This window comes from Erpetoichthys calabaricus, chromosome 5, assembly GCF_900747795.2.
Source record: "Erpetoichthys calabaricus chromosome 5, fErpCal1.3, whole genome shotgun sequence".
In the NCBI taxonomy this organism is placed as follows: domain Eukaryota; kingdom Metazoa; phylum Chordata; class Cladistia; order Polypteriformes; family Polypteridae; genus Erpetoichthys; species Erpetoichthys calabaricus.
Window position 1 is genome coordinate 145,647,106 of NC_041398.2, and position 17,577 is coordinate 145,664,682.

The 17,577-nt window shown below is 38.9% G+C and overlaps 1 protein-coding gene across 1 annotated transcript in view; it reads left to right on the plus strand.

The window, feature by feature from the left end:
• Nucleotides 1-17,577, plus strand: part of LOC127528005 (uncharacterized) — a 37,693-nt gene that overhangs the window by 9,239 nt on the left and 10,877 nt on the right. The gene's annotated exons all lie outside the window — the stretch shown is intronic.

Sequence of the window (17,577 nt, forward strand, 5' to 3'; positions counted from 1 at the left end):
ACGTTTGTTATGAAAGCAGGTTACGAATAGAGCTTCCTTGTCAGATATCTGTGAAAGTAAGACTATAGTTTTATCAAATTAAAAGAATTGTTAGAATGTGATTTCCTGACATGTTCTAGTATTGTGAATGCTGAAAGTGCACTTAGTTTGAAAATTTAGGTTTTATTGCAATGGTGGAAAAATGGCCACTCAAAATGGATTAAAGGCTGCAGTAACTGGGGTGTAAGGAGCAATAAGGGATAAGGCAAACTAATGTTCAAAACATTGAACAAGGGTCTGAGCAAAGAGGTCTTAAAGAACCAGCAAAAAAAAAAATGTGAGGCAAAAATTAAAAGTCAAAAGATGGAGAAACTGAGGTCTTTAGCTATCTGTTACAATTCAAGGTATTAAATAATTCATTTTGAGCCTTTTTTCTTGGATCCAAATATCCATCCATCCATCCATTATCCAACCCGCTATATCCTAACTACAGGGTCACGGGGGTCTGCTGGAGCCAATCCCAGCCAACATGTGGCGCAAGGCAGGAAACAAACCCCAGGGAGGGTGCCAGCCTACCGCAGTGGATCCAAATATTTATTTTTTATATAGAGAACTCAGTTCTGTTTTTATTTTTTTATTTTATAAAGGTTAAAAATATTTTGCTTCTTTCCGTGATCTCGTTTGTTGTAGTTTTTTCGGTTGTACCTGTTGCAATGGTGGCATGATCAGAAGAGAATGACATGTGACAAAGGTGTAAAGAATGGCAACTTGGACTTCCAGAATTTCCAAGACTGTTAATATTGCAGTTTAAGACTTATGACTTCCTTTTCATTTTGACTCATGGTTTTTGACCTTGACTTTGAAATTTTTCACTATGGGTTTTGATTTGCCTACGGGTTTTGTCAAACAATTTAAATAGTATTTAAAGGCTAACTGGTGAAAAAATATCTGACCATGATTTAGCTTAGTGTCTTCACGCTGTTAGTACTTCAGTCTTCATAGTTTTGACCTTCTGCTTGGTTTTACAACTCAGAAGTTTCATCTTCTGGTCCTAGTAATCAACCTTTGTGGCCTTCCACCATCTTGCATCTCTTGAAGAACAATATATTTTCTCGAGCTCTAATAGAAAAATGCACCATAGTTTTAAATTTTACTAAAGCATGAATGCAATGTGCTGCACTCTGACGTTTTAAATAAAGTAAGTGCTATGATGTTATGTGTAGTATACATGTCTGGTCATGTGTGTTGTTGTTAATAAGCAACATGGCTACAGCCACAAGAAAACAGCCCAAAATGGCAGAAACTGTGAAAATATCTGTAATCAAAATGGCATCATGACAACATCAAATAAACAATGAGAAAAAAAAAGTAAATTCATAGAACGTTGCTGCAATTACAACCCTGTTTCCAAACAAGTTGGGATGCTGTGTAAAATGTAAATAAAAACAGAAAGTGATGATTTTCCAATCATTTAAACCTATATTTATTATAGGGTGTGAGCAGCTGACCCAAGTGGGAGAATTCAAGAACCTTCAGGGCTTATTGATAAATGAGGCTAGAGGTAGTCATAGAATTGACCAATGAATCTGTGTAATTGCAGCAATTTTATGAATCCAACCCACTGAGGGAAGACTGAGGGTAGACCCAGGACATGGTGGAGAGATTTTATTTATCAACTCTCCTGGCAGCTCCTATGTATTTCCCCAAGATGTGACTCAAAAAACTTGCTAGTAATAAGAGAGTGTGCTCAGATTAGCTCAGAGTGTAGTTACCATCACCGTGTAAAGTAAAACAGAACTGAAGGTAATGATAAACTTTATACACATACAGTAATGGAGTGATCTGTGTTTTATTTTATTGCAAGTAAGGACAAGGCAGATAAGGAAAAAAATGCTAAATATCATTTCAATGAGTCACTTTTTGGCATGTATCTTACTGGTGTATTGTGCAGACTCAGCATCAGGTTTTTTTTCCTATAAGCATTCTAGTTACATCCTTTAAAGTATTCATAAGCTCTTACCTTCAGAAGGCTAAAGATCTGTTTCAAATTAGTTCAGTCCAAATAATTATTACAGTGTGGAAAGATGCCAGGAACACAGACAGACAGACTCAGAATGTCCACAACACACACGTTTACATCACAACACTGCCACAATAAACTCACAAGGCTCAGTCCTTCTTTTCTCTCTTTTACTTCACTGCCGCCTCCACTCCTCTCTCACAAGCTCCATCCTTTGCCACCTGTCTCTGGCTCCCTGAATGGAGTGAAGCGATCCCTTTTATACTACACCCAGATATGCTCCAGGTGCTCCATGATGGCCTTCCTACAGCACTTCCTGGTGTGACGGAAGTGCCACATGGGCACCTGGAAGGACTCTGGGTGTACCTGACTCCTGTTCCGGCAGCAGTTCCCGGTGTGGCGGAAGTGCTTCAGTCCATGGCTCTGGAACCATCAAGGCGCCCCACAGGGTTGAGCTTCCAAGCTCCGTGGCCCCCATGCAATCCAGGGGGGCTGCCCTCTTGCATCCCAGGGAAAATACTGCCCCTCTCTCAGTCCTTCCCTTCTTCAGGTGTCCCGGTGCGGTAAGGTCTCCGGTCATCTATCACAACAGTTAAATCTATAAAAACTGTTTTCCGCATATCTTATCATACACAATTATGTTTAACCATAATTTCCAAACATTAACTATGACTCAAATAAAATACTATTTTGCTTATTTTTCACTACTGAATGTGGAAAGTGGAACCATACTAGTGTTAACTCAACATGCCAGTTTGGGAAATCAGGGGTTACTATGTGGCAAAACATCCTTTTGAAAATTGAAGAATACTTGAAATGATTTAGTAGCAGTTTGGACTATACAAGGCAGTTAACAAAAAACATTGGTGTGCCTAGAATTCTACCCCTTGGGGCTTTGTAAGAGACCACAAGACCTAGGAGGTTGTAGATGGCAGCCTGTTTTCCTAAAGATCTCTGCACCATTAGACGGCAATGGAAGACTAATACCGTAGGTGGGATCCTGCTGCCCAGATAAAAGAACAAACACGTTTGGAAGATGTCCTAATGACCTGGCCCTTTAAGAGTTACAAGGGGCTCAGAGGTACAATGGCCCTGGTTAATACTAGAGGAAAGTCTAACCTAGTGTCCTTTAGCTAAACAGTCTGCTCTTGCTGAGTTTGGATTTGGTCTGGAAGTGACTCCAGAAGAATGACAAGTCCCTATACAGGAGGAGAAAGATGGAGTGAAGGCTTACAAGCAACCAAGCTTATGAAACAGACAGGGAGAAACTGGGGTGACAATGGAGAATACTTTGTTATCGCAGGAGAAGTGGGTAGATGAAGGACCCACTCTAGCTGATAAATAGAGATAAGGAAGCCTGTTTAGCTAAACTGGAGGGCAGCTACAGATTTGTTTTAGTGTTTTTTCCTTTGTTACTTGCGCAATCTCTTTCTTCTCTGTCCTTCCCCTGCATGCTGAGTAATGTAATAAAACACCACCTTTTAAATATAAGTCTCCTTGAACATTATTTTGGGTGTGGAGTGATTCCAGGAAGACACTATCAAATAAAATAATGTAAGAATGGTTCACAACACTGATCCCAGAGAAACAGGATTTTTCACGGGTTCCCCAAAAGGAAAATTGGCTCATGACACAGGATACAATTTTGACATAATAAATGAACAACAAGACTTCATTTGATCAACACAGATTTGTTCCCAATTGATCAGTCAAGTCACACTGTTTCAGATTATTGCAAGGTGGCCATTAGAGGAAGAAGAAAGCAGGAAAATACAATCTTCTGAGAGACAATGACCAGTATTTCATTTCTTCCTGGTTGAAATTCTTAAGCAGTTTGTTTGTGTTTACTTCATGTCCTGGCAATGAATTCCACATGTGGATAAAATATCCCTCTAAGTGAAGAGTATTTTCTTTCATTTAAATTATCTTTTACCAAGCTTTATCCCAGTGTTGCTGTGTCACTTCACTGTTTTCTGAGCTTTTAGTAATTGAACTTTTATTTTATAGTGGATCTTCTTTATGCCCTTTAGGTATTTTGTCCATGACTACAAACTGGGGATTCCACTTCTGTCCAGGGCCTGGGCTTCTTTTGGCTTATTGTATTCTATGTTATTATTTTTTACATAACCTAAGGAATAAGATTTTGGGTGCTGGAAAATAGCATGTGCTGTATGTTGATCAAGCATTCATTCTTCTCCTTATATATGTCAATAATTCTGAACTACACTAATTACACTGTATTACATTTTTTTATCAAATGAAAACCTTAGATTTTTGAAAGAGCCAGCATCATTGACAGCTTGCATTTAGACACAAAAACTTTGCAATATTCAGTGGTACGTGCTTTGCGCTGTATGTTAGCACGCATAGAAATGATGGCGTAGAGGTATTTGAACCTCCAGGGTCAAGTTGTAGCGGTCAGGAGCTGCTAAGATTCACACCGTCAAAGGTGACGGTGATTTATTTATTTTAATAGAGGAGATCCCAGGAACGTCCCCAGCCTTGGATCGACCCACACACACTCACAACAGAGACCAATAAAGCACACTGGAAAAGGCAAACAATTAAGCATATAATGAAACAAAATTAACTAAACGAAAACAGTAATACCACCCCTGACCCCTTCGGCGATATTACATTTAACATATATACACAAACACCACACAGAAAAGTCCATGAAACCCAAACCGGATGAAGATGAGAAGTGACGAAGTTAAGTCCAGCGATCTGTATGCTGAAAGGGTGAAAGAAAACACAGTCGTACCGGTAGTTACTGAAAGGATGAAATCGGATGGATGGTTCAGGAGCGCTCCACTCTTCCGGAAAACCAATGAATCCAAACGCAGTCCTCAGTACACAGGTAGACAGATGATCCAGACCCCAACAAACGAATACAGTCCAGGACACAATGACTAAAGTTCCAACAACAACAGCAGGCAGCACGACAGATAAACGCAACACACAACACACCAAACAAACAAACTTTCTTTCCTTTTGCCCTCTGCCCTCCTTTTAACTACCTTTGACCACCTTTGACCCCAGCAGCTCCTGTAAGGACTGCTGGGAGATGCAGTTCTTATTTAGTAGCACTGCTACAAAGTGACCAGTTCTTAGTGTTTTGGAAGATTGTGAATGCAAAGACTAAAACTGTTAAGTTTAACTTTGTTAAGGCAAATTTTGAACAGATGTAGCAAACACTAAAATGGATGAACTGGATTAAGCTTTTAGGTTTGGAGAAACCCGTGGAGCAGTTGAACAGGTTTAAAAATCTTTTACATATAATGCTGGACTGGTACATCTCAAAAATTGGAAGTAGTAGGAAATTAAAAAACACTGTAGTGGGTAAGTAAGGAGATAAAAAGAAGCTGCAAAGTAAAAAAACAGTTGTATAAGGCGTACACGACTAATAACTCCAATGTGAAATGTAGCATATGAGAGCATGAGAGCAACCATTAAAAAGGATTTTAGGGAAACTGAAAGACAGTTAGAGAAAATATAGCAAATAAGGTGAATGATGTCCCAAAGAGATTCTTTCAGTGTTTTAGTAGACAAAGAACAGTCAAGGAGGAGGTGAAGTGTATCAAGAACAGTAAAAGGGAATTAAAACATAGAGATAGTGAAATAGCAGATGCTCTAAACTTGCATTTTTGTGAGGTCTTCACATGTGAAGAAGTAGATGACCTCCCAATGGTAAAAGGGTCTATTTGGAAATTGTAGAGGAAGAAGTACTGTTCAGTATAAAAAACAAATCACCAGGACCAGATAATATTTACTGTCAAGTTCTTAAGAAGGTTAACGAGTACATTTACAAACCTTTAAAGCAAATGTTTAGAAAGTGACTGTGCACTGAAGAAATTCTGAAGGACTGGAAAATGACAATTATTATCCCATTATATAAAAGGGCGTGGGGGCAGATTCAAGTAACAATATGCCAGTAAGCTTAATATGCGTCACAGCTAAATTAATAGAAGGAATTATTAAGGGTAAGATTGAGCAACACATAGCAAGAACAGAAGTTTTACTAACATGCTGGAATGCAATGAGGAAGCAACAAAATGATATGATCAAAGTGGTGCATATGATATTTATCTTGACTTTCATGAAGCATTTCATAAGATTCTACATGAGAGGTTAAGCATCAAGCTAAAAGAGGTGCTAATTCAGTGTGTAGTGTGTGGTTGGGTACAAAATTGGCTAAAACACAGGAAGCAGAGGGTGATGGTATGAGGAACCATATCAGAATTGGGTATAGTTAAGAGTGGTATCCCTCAGTGCTGGGGCTGCAGTTATTTTTAATATAAATAAACAATTTGGATAGGAATATAAATAACAAGTTGGTTAAGTTTGCAGATGATAACAAGCTAGGAGGATTGGCATATAATCTAGAATTCATTGAATCATTACAGAGGGACTTGGACAGCATACTGGCTCTGACAGATTTGTCAGTCAGTCATTGTCCAACCAGCTATATACTAACACAGGGTTACTGCTGGAGCCAATCCCAGCCAGCACAGGGCACAAGGCAGGAACAAATCCAGGGCAGGGCGCCAACCCACCACAGGACATACACACCTTCACACCAAGCACACACTAGGGACAATTTTAAGATTGCCCATGCACCTAAACTGCATGTCTTTGGATTGTGGGAGGAAATCAGAGCACCCAGACGAAACCCATGCAGACATGCGGAGAACATGCAAACTCTATGCAGGGAGGACCCGGGAAGCGAACCCAGGTCTCCTTACTGCGAGGCAGCAGCGCTACCACTGCGCTACCGTGCTGCCCTGATAGATTTGTGGCAGATTAAATTTAATGTAAATAAATGTAAAGTATTACACATAGGAAGTAAAAATGTTACATTTAAATAAACAATAGGAGGTCTGAAAGTTGAGACTACACCTTATGCTTTATGAAAAGGATTTAGGAGTTGTAATGGATTTGTCACTGTCAACTTCCCGACAGTGTTCAGAAGCCATTAAGAAGGCAAACAGAATGTTAGGCTATATAGCACAATGTGTAGAGTACAACTCCAAAGAGGATATGCTCAAGCTTTATAATGCACTGGTGAGGTCTCATCTGGAGTACTGTGTGCAGTTTTGGTCTCCAGGCTACAAAAAGGACATAGCAGCACTAGAAAAGGTCCAGAGAAGAGCAACTAAGCTGATTACAGGAGCAGGGGACAAGTTATGAGGAAAGATTAAAAGAGCTGGGCCTTTTCAGTTTAAGCAAAAGGAGCTTAAGAGGAGACATGATTGAGTGTTTAAAATTTTGAAGGGAAAAAGAATAAGGCACCATCAACTAATTTTAACTAATTACTTTAAACTAATTATAAATTTTTTAATAGTGCATACGGAGTTGCGGTTTTTGAGTTTGTGGTTTGTGGTAGAGAAAAAAAGGTTGAGTTTCAGAGTGAGTAAAACTAATAAGTTATTTTACATGTCAGTAGACATTTATTTAAGCCTATAATATGATAAGGCAAATAAATTGTTAGGTTTTGATGCCAGCCATACATGGTTGTGATTCATAGCAATTTTAAATCAACTTTAAATTATTTTTATTTATTGTAATCAGCTTACTGATCACAAGCTTCTTGTGCTCTCTACTGTAGTAGGAGGTCCTGCAGCATTCTCTGTGTAAATGGGGTCTATGATTTAGTGCCACAATAGTTTGAACTGCTGAACCACTGTTCACTCACTGCCTATGTGGAGTCTACACATTGCTCTCCACTTACTTTGCTTTTACTGACATATCTCAAAGATGTACAATTCTAAATTCACCAAGTATGTGTATGTGTGTGAGACTGACACCTAATCTTGGGTTTACTTTGAATTGTGCTTAGTCAATCCAGTGTGCCAGCTTTTGCCTCTCTATAATCCTAAATTGGATTAAATTGTTATTTCGCCAGTTAGTTACTGACACATGACTGGTGAGTTTTGCACACTTCTGTGATGTTAGGTCGAATGTAAAACAAGTTAACTTCCACTTGTTCATCAAGCTTTTTTAAACTTAAACTTTTTATGTGCATCATTATTTGTATTTCTCACAACAAATTTTTCCATAACCATGGTGTTTACCGTCAATTAGAAACAAACAAAGCTATGCACAGCAGCACACAACTAATACTTTGTAGTTTACAGTGAAGCATTTGTTCTGAAAGGTTAAAGTCCATCATCATTAGTAAGATTTTTCTTCTTAAGCACAACCCTGCACAGTGCATTTTGGGACAGACTTTTTCATGCCATTCTTGGATTTAAAGTTGTGTTAAGAACAGATTTTTAAATATTTCTCAATTTCCCTAAAAGTACCATTTATCCATCCATCCATTATCCAACCCGCTGAATCTGAACACAGGGGTCTGCTGGAGCCAATCCCAGCCAACACAGGGCACAAGGCAGGAACCAATGCCGGGCGTCACCGCAGGACACACACAAACACACCAAGCACACACTAGGGTCAATTTAGAATCGCCAGTCCACCTAACCTGCATGTCTTTGGACTGTGGAAGGAAACCGAAGCACCTGGAGGAAACCCACGCAGACATGGGGAGAACGTGCAAACTCCACACAGGGAGAACCTGGGAAGCGAACCCAGGTCCCCAGGTCTCCCAACTGCGAGGCAGCAGCGCTACCCACTGCGCCACCATGCCGCCCAAGTACCATTTATATCCTTTCTAATTAAACACAATGGAATTTCTGAATTTCCTTATGGTGTTTTACCAGCTGTTTTTAAGATGCTCCATGAACAAAAAGTTAACTACTGTATATTAACAATAATAAGTACTACAAATCAGAACATTCTGTACTAACCATATACTGAATGTTACATCCAGCCAGAACATGTAATCTGTGTTAAATATAAACTAATTTTTCATATAAGAATTCAAATGTTATGTTTTTGGCTAATTTTACAGCCTGTCTGCAGATTTGTTTGTTCTCCTTTAAAAGTCAATATTCAAATTACAACAGAAAAGTATTTAGGACACATGTATGGAAAACAGAAATTAAAGCATTGCATTCATGAATCCCCTCAAACAGTGTCTCTAATTCTGAAATGTGCCAAAATACCCATTTTGGAAAGCTCTACCTTGATATAAATATGTAAAAGTGATACCCTCCATTCAAACACCGCTCCCCATGCATATATAAAATCATCAGAATCTGTATACCCTTATCCCTTTCTCCAGAACCAACTACCCAGTCATGCAATAATCCCATCAAATTGCTTCTACATGGATGCTCTCTGCTTCAGCTTTTTTCCCAGTTGCCATGTGGAACATCAAAACTGCTCATTCCTATATTATTTCTACTGGAATAGAGAACAACAATTGGATCTCTTCCAGGTCTGGCCAGTCACACTGGGTTAGCTTTACACCATACCCATCCATCCATCCATCCATTTTCCAACCCGCAGAATCCGAACACAGGGTCACGGGGGTCTGCTGGAGCCAATCCCAGCCAACACAGGGCACAAGGCAGGGAACCAATCCTGGGCAGGGTGCCAACCCACCGCAGGACACACACAAACACACCCACACACCAAGCACACACTAGGGCCAATTTAGAATCGCCAATCCACCTAACCAGCATGTCTTTGGACTGTGGGAGGAAACCGGAGCACCCGGAGGAAACCCACGCAGACACGGGGAGAACATGCAAACTCCCATCTTTACACCATACACAGCACTGAATCTCTTCTCCTAAATATATTGTTTATCTTTTGTAATAACAAAGTCTTCTCCTGCCCTAATCTCCATTTTATTATTCATCCTAAACTTTCAAACAGCATGCTTTAGGGATTGGTTAGGTTGCATATTATTCACTTCACTCTCCATTCCAGAGTTATATATGCTGAAAGCAGTGAGCTCTTTTACAATTACTTTCTTAGTTCCTACAGTCTGTCTTGCCTCTCACACTTAATTCACCAATGAGTCCAGTTTAAGTAATCATATGTCTAATGGAAATGGGCCAAAGACCTTTGGAACGTCCAATTAAATAGTGTCATATGCTATTTCTGACATTTGACTCTTTCATTGAATAAATCAAGAAGATGCTTTGCCAGGTATTCTCTGTCCAAAGAATGCCAGTCGTCTTGCAGTGGCTCCAATATCAGTTCCACATCTGGCTGAGTTTTACATCTTCTAATAAGTTCAAACGCGTGCACATCTGAGCATATCATGTAGGCTTAATACCTGTATTATGAGGCTATATATATTTTCTCTTTTTTCTGTTCACCTTGATCTTATCTTATTCATGAGTAGAAATGTTCAGTCACCTGTGGTGAAATGAGATAGTGAGTGCACTAATGACCCTGCTTCAGATCCAGCATTTTGAATTAATCTCTTATGGTTGCCAAAAGTAATCTAATTCTGTTACCATGTAACTAAAACAAAAATCAGCCTTTCTGATATAAAATTCAATATAAATTTAAATTTTATCTAATTTTCTATCATCTAATAATGGAAAACAACACTGCACTGTTTCTTTGTAGTGCTTCAGTTAATCAGCCTTGGTAATCACCACCACTCTATCAGGATTATTATGACAGTTTACCGATGTCACTAAAGTAATACACAACAAATATGTGATTAAAGGTCAAGAATGGCCATAACTAAGGCACAATAAAGAGTAGAAGGTTTTAGCTTTCAATTTGAACATTAGGAGCAGGGGAATTTCAATGACATATTTAGATTAGACATCTAGAATATGAGCGTTTCCTGAGAGCTGAGTAGTGTGGTTGTATAAAATGAGTAGGCCAGACTCAATAATGATCAATTGGGACCCAGGGTTTAATATGATATATAGAGTGCTAGGCCACCAAGACCTGACATCATCTTAACACACTTGTGGGCAGTCAGTCTTTCATTTTGCATAGGTAAATCAGGGTAGCTAATGGCATTAATTGAAGTAGATTAGATAACTTGAGTCAAGCACTAGAAGACTAAAACATCATCACAAAACAAAAGTCAATTCAGTGCTTACTTCCTTACTTACTTTACCATCTGCCATTATACCTTAAAGTGTTGGGGTCTTGAGCCATTGATATTTTTCCAATCTTTTGCCAGTATCTTAACTTATTCTATGGTCATCCCTCTTTTTTCTGGCTGCTTCTTTAATGTTTTTTTCCCATACCCTTCTAGGTCTTCCCCTAAGTCTTTTTCCTTCACTCTTCATTTTAAAAACCTTTTTAAGATACCTTGTTTCACTCTCCCTTCTTATGTCCATACCACTATAGCTTTTTTATTTCCATGTTTTCATCAGGTGGTTGCATTTACAGCTTTTCATGGATTGTTTTATTTCTTATCCCATCTCTTTTTGTCTCACCTATCATTAATCTTAAACACTTCAGAAACCTGCAGTTATTTTAGATCTTTGTTTGTCCAGTGTTGCTCAAGACTTTGAAGCGTATCTACTGTTGGTACATATTTGGTTTTATATAGGTGCATCTTCACCTTCACACTTAATTCCTTCTGCCCTATCAGGGTGTTGTTAATTTGATAATATATTTTATGTTTCTTGTTTATTCTGTTTATTCTTCATCTATCTTTCCATCTTCACTTATTATTACTCCCAGGTTAAAACATTTTGTAGTTGTTTTCTATCTATCTGTATTCACATTTGAAAATTCTCTTCTTGTTCTTCCTTAGTTCATTTCATTACTTTACTTCTCTCTACATTTATTATCTTACCTTTTGCTTCTAGCTTGCTCTTGCATGTTAATAATTTCCTTTGCAACTGTTGCTCTCTTATTGCAATAATGTTACATCATCCACATATACAGTATCAGATCAATACTGGATTTAAATTATAGTATCCCAAGCCTGCATTTCTAATATCTTTCTTGCTCATGTTAATTATATCTATATTATAATAAAAAAAAAAATCTTGGGAAGAGAGACGAGACGTGACTTTTTCAGAGAGACACTTTCACATCTGCGAGACGAGACTTTGTGCCATGAGATTTAAGAAAGACAAAGAATAGATGACAAAGTAGAACATCGTAAAGAATTCAAAAACGTTGGTGCGGTACACATACAGAGCAGGTTAGAGATAATGAGTATTAAAAGTAAATAAAATAAAAAAGTACTAAAATTCTCAAAAATGATAGTAAAGATCGCATTAGTGCAAACAAACAGAAATTATTACTTGGTGAAATAATGGAACAGCAAAAAGAGATCGAATATATGGACATAGGTGATATGTCAGAAGTATGTAGATATTGTTCGGCTTTAAACTTTAAGTGGGAGACTTGTAGATCGTCTAATTCGTGTTGCCATCAGGGAAAGGTAGTGTTTCTTCCCAATGAAGAGGCGTATCTGCGAGAATTAAAAGATTTGTTGTTTGGTGAAAGTGAAATCCACATACGCTGTCATGCTTGGGTCACAGAGTTGAACAGATACACAGGAGATTTTAGAGACAGAAACTTTATTCAAACACTTCAAACAAACATAAGTCTTTTCAGGAGAGAATCGAGCTCTGTGTGTAGTCGGAGAGGACAGTTACGTCTCTCAATTAAAAGAATAGAAAATCTTCCTCTTCATAGGGGCATGCCTCGGGAGCAGGACCCCCAACAGGAGCAGAGGATGTCTGGGTGTTGAAGAAAGACAAGGCAGTGACACAAAAGGACAGCTGCTGTACAGATGTTTAAATGTTCAAAGGGCCGTGCGACGCGGTACAGATGCGAAGTGGCTGGCGCGTAGCGCAGGCCGGGGTGGGTGGGGCTAGGGTTGGTGAGTGAAGCAAGCAGAGGGCGAATCCCCCTAGTATTATATATATCACAAATAATAGAGGACTGAGGCTATCTCCATGTTTAATGCTCTTTTCCATATTCCATTGCTCTGATATTTTCTCATTTAATCAAACCATTCCTACACATTTAATCAATACTTTTAATGAATCTTTTTAATGTATCTGGCACTTCCATTGCGTCTAGCACTTCCCATATGTATGTTTATGGTACGGTGTCAAACGCTGCTATTAAATCAAGAAATGGCAGGTATAATTCTTTATTTTTATCCAATTCTTTTCTCAATTATTGTTATTAGGGTCAAAATATGATGTTGTGCTTTTGTCTACTTTGTCTGTGTGCTGCTTGTTGTTTATGTAGTATATTTTGTGTTGCTGGTCTTATCCTTCTTTAGTACTTCTGATGACAAACACATTGCTCTATATTTATCATAGTTTGTGGAATCCCACTTTTTATTTACTGGTACAATTAAATATCTTTCCCATTCCTTTGGTATTCCCTCTGTATTCCATGCATGACAGAAGATAGTCTTGAAACATTAAACTACTATCGATCCTTTATACTTTAGCATTTCAGCTATTATCTCATCTGTTCTTTTCATTTTTTTGTTTGGAAAATTTGTTAATCCTTCTTTTGTTATTCTTCCATGTTCTTCTTCTTCATCATCATTCATCCTCTTCTCTTCTAATGGATTTTTTTGTCTTTTTCTTCTCTCCTCATTGTTTCTTCTTCAAATTTGGTTGCATAGTAGACTCTCTAGGCTTTAAGAGTCCACCTCCGTCTGTCTGCCACTCTTCATTTGAGTTTTTTATGCTTCTGATTTTCTGTGTTTGATTTCCCTTTAACCTTTTGACTATATTCCAAAACTGCTTTTTGATTTTTTATAGAATTTTCCTCTTTTTCCTTACCAAATTCTTTCCAGCACTTTTTTTGCTGATTTCACAATCTCTTTAGCCTCTGCTTGCTTTTGTTGTATACCACCCTTATCTTCCTCTGTTTTTATTCCTATATATTTTCTCCATGCCTCCTTTTTCACTGCCACTTTGATCTCCATCCATCCATTATCCAATCCGCTATATCCTAACACAGGGTCACGGGGGTCTGCTGAAGCCAATCCCAACCAGCACAGGGTGCAAGGCAGGAACAAATCCCCGGGCAGGGCGCCAGCCCACCGCAGGGCACACACACCCACACACACTCACACACCAAGCACACATTGGAGGATCTTCACTTCATCATTTCATGATTTAGTTCTTTTTTGCTTAGGATCCTGCATTACTGTTTTAACTCTTTACTTGTCTGTAGCTGTTTATAATAATAGTTCCTTAACTTTTATCAATCTTTTATTTATGGTCCACTTTTCTTTGCTACTTTTTTCATTTTTGTCTAATTTTACTTTAAGTCTATTTGTATATTACTCTCTTTTGTTGGTTTCTTCTATATTTTTTGTAAATTTAACTAGTTTATGAATGTTCAAATCCATTATTACCAATGTTTGGTACATTGGTAATCTCCTGTGATTGCTTTGACATCATAAACTGCATACTTCTTGTATAAGTAATCTAGTCAGTAATGCTTTTATAATCCAGTTCTGCTACTTTGTAAGTAATTTTATGAATTATTTTGTGATTGAAACAAGTGTTTCCAATAAGCAACTGATCATTTATACACCAGTCTAGCATCTTCACCCTTTCTCATTCACCTCTCCTTCCAAGCCATGTCCTCCCTTTGTTCCATATTTCCAGTCTTTCTAGTTACCAATATGAGAGTTCCAGTCTCCCATTACTGCTATGTGCTGGGCAATAAATTGCATGTCCTCTAAAGGTTGCTGTAGATCGTCATAAAATGCATCATTTTCATCCGCTATACTGTTTTCTCTTGGTGCATAAAATTGTATTAGTCATATTTTCATCTGTAGATTAAGTTCATTGTAATTATTCTTGGATTAATAGACTCCCATCATATTATCTTCTTTATCATCCCAATTCTTACAATTATCACCACTCCTGCCATTACTCTGCCTCTAATTGGAGATCCCGAATATCTGAGAGTGTAGTCTTCATCTAGATTTATTATTCCACTCCCCTTTTTATTTAAGGTATTCCTAGTACAGTATTTGGGTCTTGAACTTTTCCATTTATTTTACTATTTCTCTTTGCCAGTTAACATAATTATATTCCATATTTGAATTCTTAACTTTCTTTGCCAGTCTTCATACCTGGTTAGACCATCCATTGTTGAGACTTATTTTATGTATCTGAATCATTCTTACCCTGTGCACATGATTAGATAGATAGATAGATAGATAGATAGATAGATAGATAGATAGATAGATAGATAGATAGATAGATAGATAGATAGATAGATAGATAGATAGATAGATAGATAGATAGATAGATAGATAGATAGATAGATAGATAGATAGATAGATACTTTATTAATCCCAAGGGGAAATTCACATACTCCAGCAGCAGTATACTGATACAAAAAACAATATTAAAATTAAAGAATAATAAAAATGTAGGTAAAAACAGACAATAACTTTGAATAATGTTAACGTTTACCCCCCAAAGGGTGGAATTGAAGAGTCGCATAGTTTGGGGGAGGAACGATCTCCTCAGTCTGTCAGTGGAACAGGACAGTGACAGCAGTCTGTCGCTGAAGCTGCTCCTCTGTCTGGAGATGATCCAGTTTAGTGGATGCAGTGGATTCTCCATAATTGATAGGAGCCTGCTGAGCGCCCGTCGCTCTGCCACGGATGTCAAACTGTCCAGCTCCATGTCTACAATATGAGCCTGCCTTCCTCACCAGTTTGTCTAGGTGTGAGGCATCCTTCTTCTTAATGCTGCCTCCCCAGCACACCAACGCGTAGAAAAGGGCGCTCGCCACAACCGTCTGATAGAACATCTGCAGCATCTTATTGCAGATGTTGAAGGATGCCAGTCTTCTAAGGAAGTATAGCCAGCTCTGTCCTCTCTTGCACAGAGAATCAGTATTGACAGTCCAGTGCAATTTATCATCCAGCTGCACTCCCAGGTATTTATAGGTCTGCACCCTCTGCACACAGTCACCTCTGATGATCACGGGGTCCATGAGGGGCCTGGGCCTCCTAAAATCCACCACCAGCTTCTTTGTTTTGCTGGTGTTCAGGTGTAGGTGGTTTGAGTCGCACCATTTAACAAACTCATTGATTAGGTCCCTATACTCCTCCTTCTGCCCACTCCTGATGCAGCCCACAATAGCAGTGTTGTCAGCGAACTTTTGCACATGGCAGGACTCCGAGTTGTATTGGAAGTCCCATGTATATAGGCTGAACGGGACCGGAGAAAGTACAGTCCCCTGCAGCGCTCCTGTGTTGCTGACCACAATGTCAGACGTGCAGTTCCCAATACGCACATACTGAGTTCTGTCTGTAAGATAGTCCACGATCCATGCCACTAGGTATGAATCTACTCCCATCTCTGTCAGCTTGTCCCTAAGGAGCAGAGGTTGGATGTTGTTGAAGGCGCTAGAGAAGTCTAGAAACATAATTCTTACAGCACCACTGCCTCTGTCCAAGTGGGAGAGTGATCGGTGTAGCATGTAGATGATGGCATCCTCCGCTCCCACCTTCTCCTGGTATGCGAACTGCAGAGGGTTGAGGGGGTGTGGCATACCTGTGGCCTCAGGTGGTGAAGCAGCAGCCGCTCCATGGTCTTCATCACATGTGACATCAGAGTGACAGGCAGAAAGTCGTTCAGCTCACTAGGACGTGATACATTTGGGACTGGAGTGATACAAGATGTTTTCCAAAGCCTCTGGACTCTCCCCTGTTCCAGGCTCAGGTTGAAGATGCACTGTAGAGGACTCCCCAGCTCCAGCGCACAGACCTTCAGCAGTCGTGGCGATACTCCATCTGGACCTGCTTAGCCAAATGACAAGGGCCCTGCTACTGTGAGACAGCTGGCTTTGGTCCATTGCTGCTAATCATGAGAATTCACAGCAATCCTGTTCCCAGAAATTCTACACTGTAATGAAGTGGCTTAAAATTCAAACATACAGGCTAAAGCTAGACATTACTGTTGCTAGGCAAAGACAATCTGGAGTATGCCTAAGGGCATGGTAGAGCTTGATGTGTGTTGCAACGTAGACAGGAATTCTTGCTCAGATCTTCAAAGGTAACCAGCTAAGACTGGCAGATGATATTAAATCAGCAAGTTTTTAAAGCTGTTTCACCACCTCATATATCAAGTTTTATCCATATGTTGTTATATATGAGTGTTTATTTTGAGGATCCCATGTGCATCCCTGGGGGATTTTGTCAGAGTATGAAGACAAGGGGAACATGTCAGTGATTATGTTTATATACAATGTGTCTATGATTCTGGGCCTGGCAATTGTCAGTGATTAAAAATGTGTCTGAAACAATGCTTGATAGGCTTTTTTCTTGCAAGGATCTCTTATACAACCATAGCCATTTACTTCTACAATATGTCTATTTCCACAGAAAACAATGTCTACATTTCTTGTGCTTCATGACAGAGACCTGGAGATGTGTCTGGCCAGTTGCATTTCTTAACTATACAGTATAAATTAAGAATCAGAAATCAGGAGCATTCTTGATTTTTAGGATTTCATATGCTCATGAAGTTTTTATTTTCCAGTATAGGTTTTTTTGTGTTACTCATCCTGTATCTGATACTCATTTTTTTGTTTTGAAGTTGATTTAAATTTATTTGTAAAATGTCAGAGGTCAACATCCGGGACACATAGGTAGTAATTAAGTAATTAATGTGCAGAGCTAATCGACGGTACCTCAAGTACTTGGAGTGCGTTCAACACTGTGGTGTGTGGCC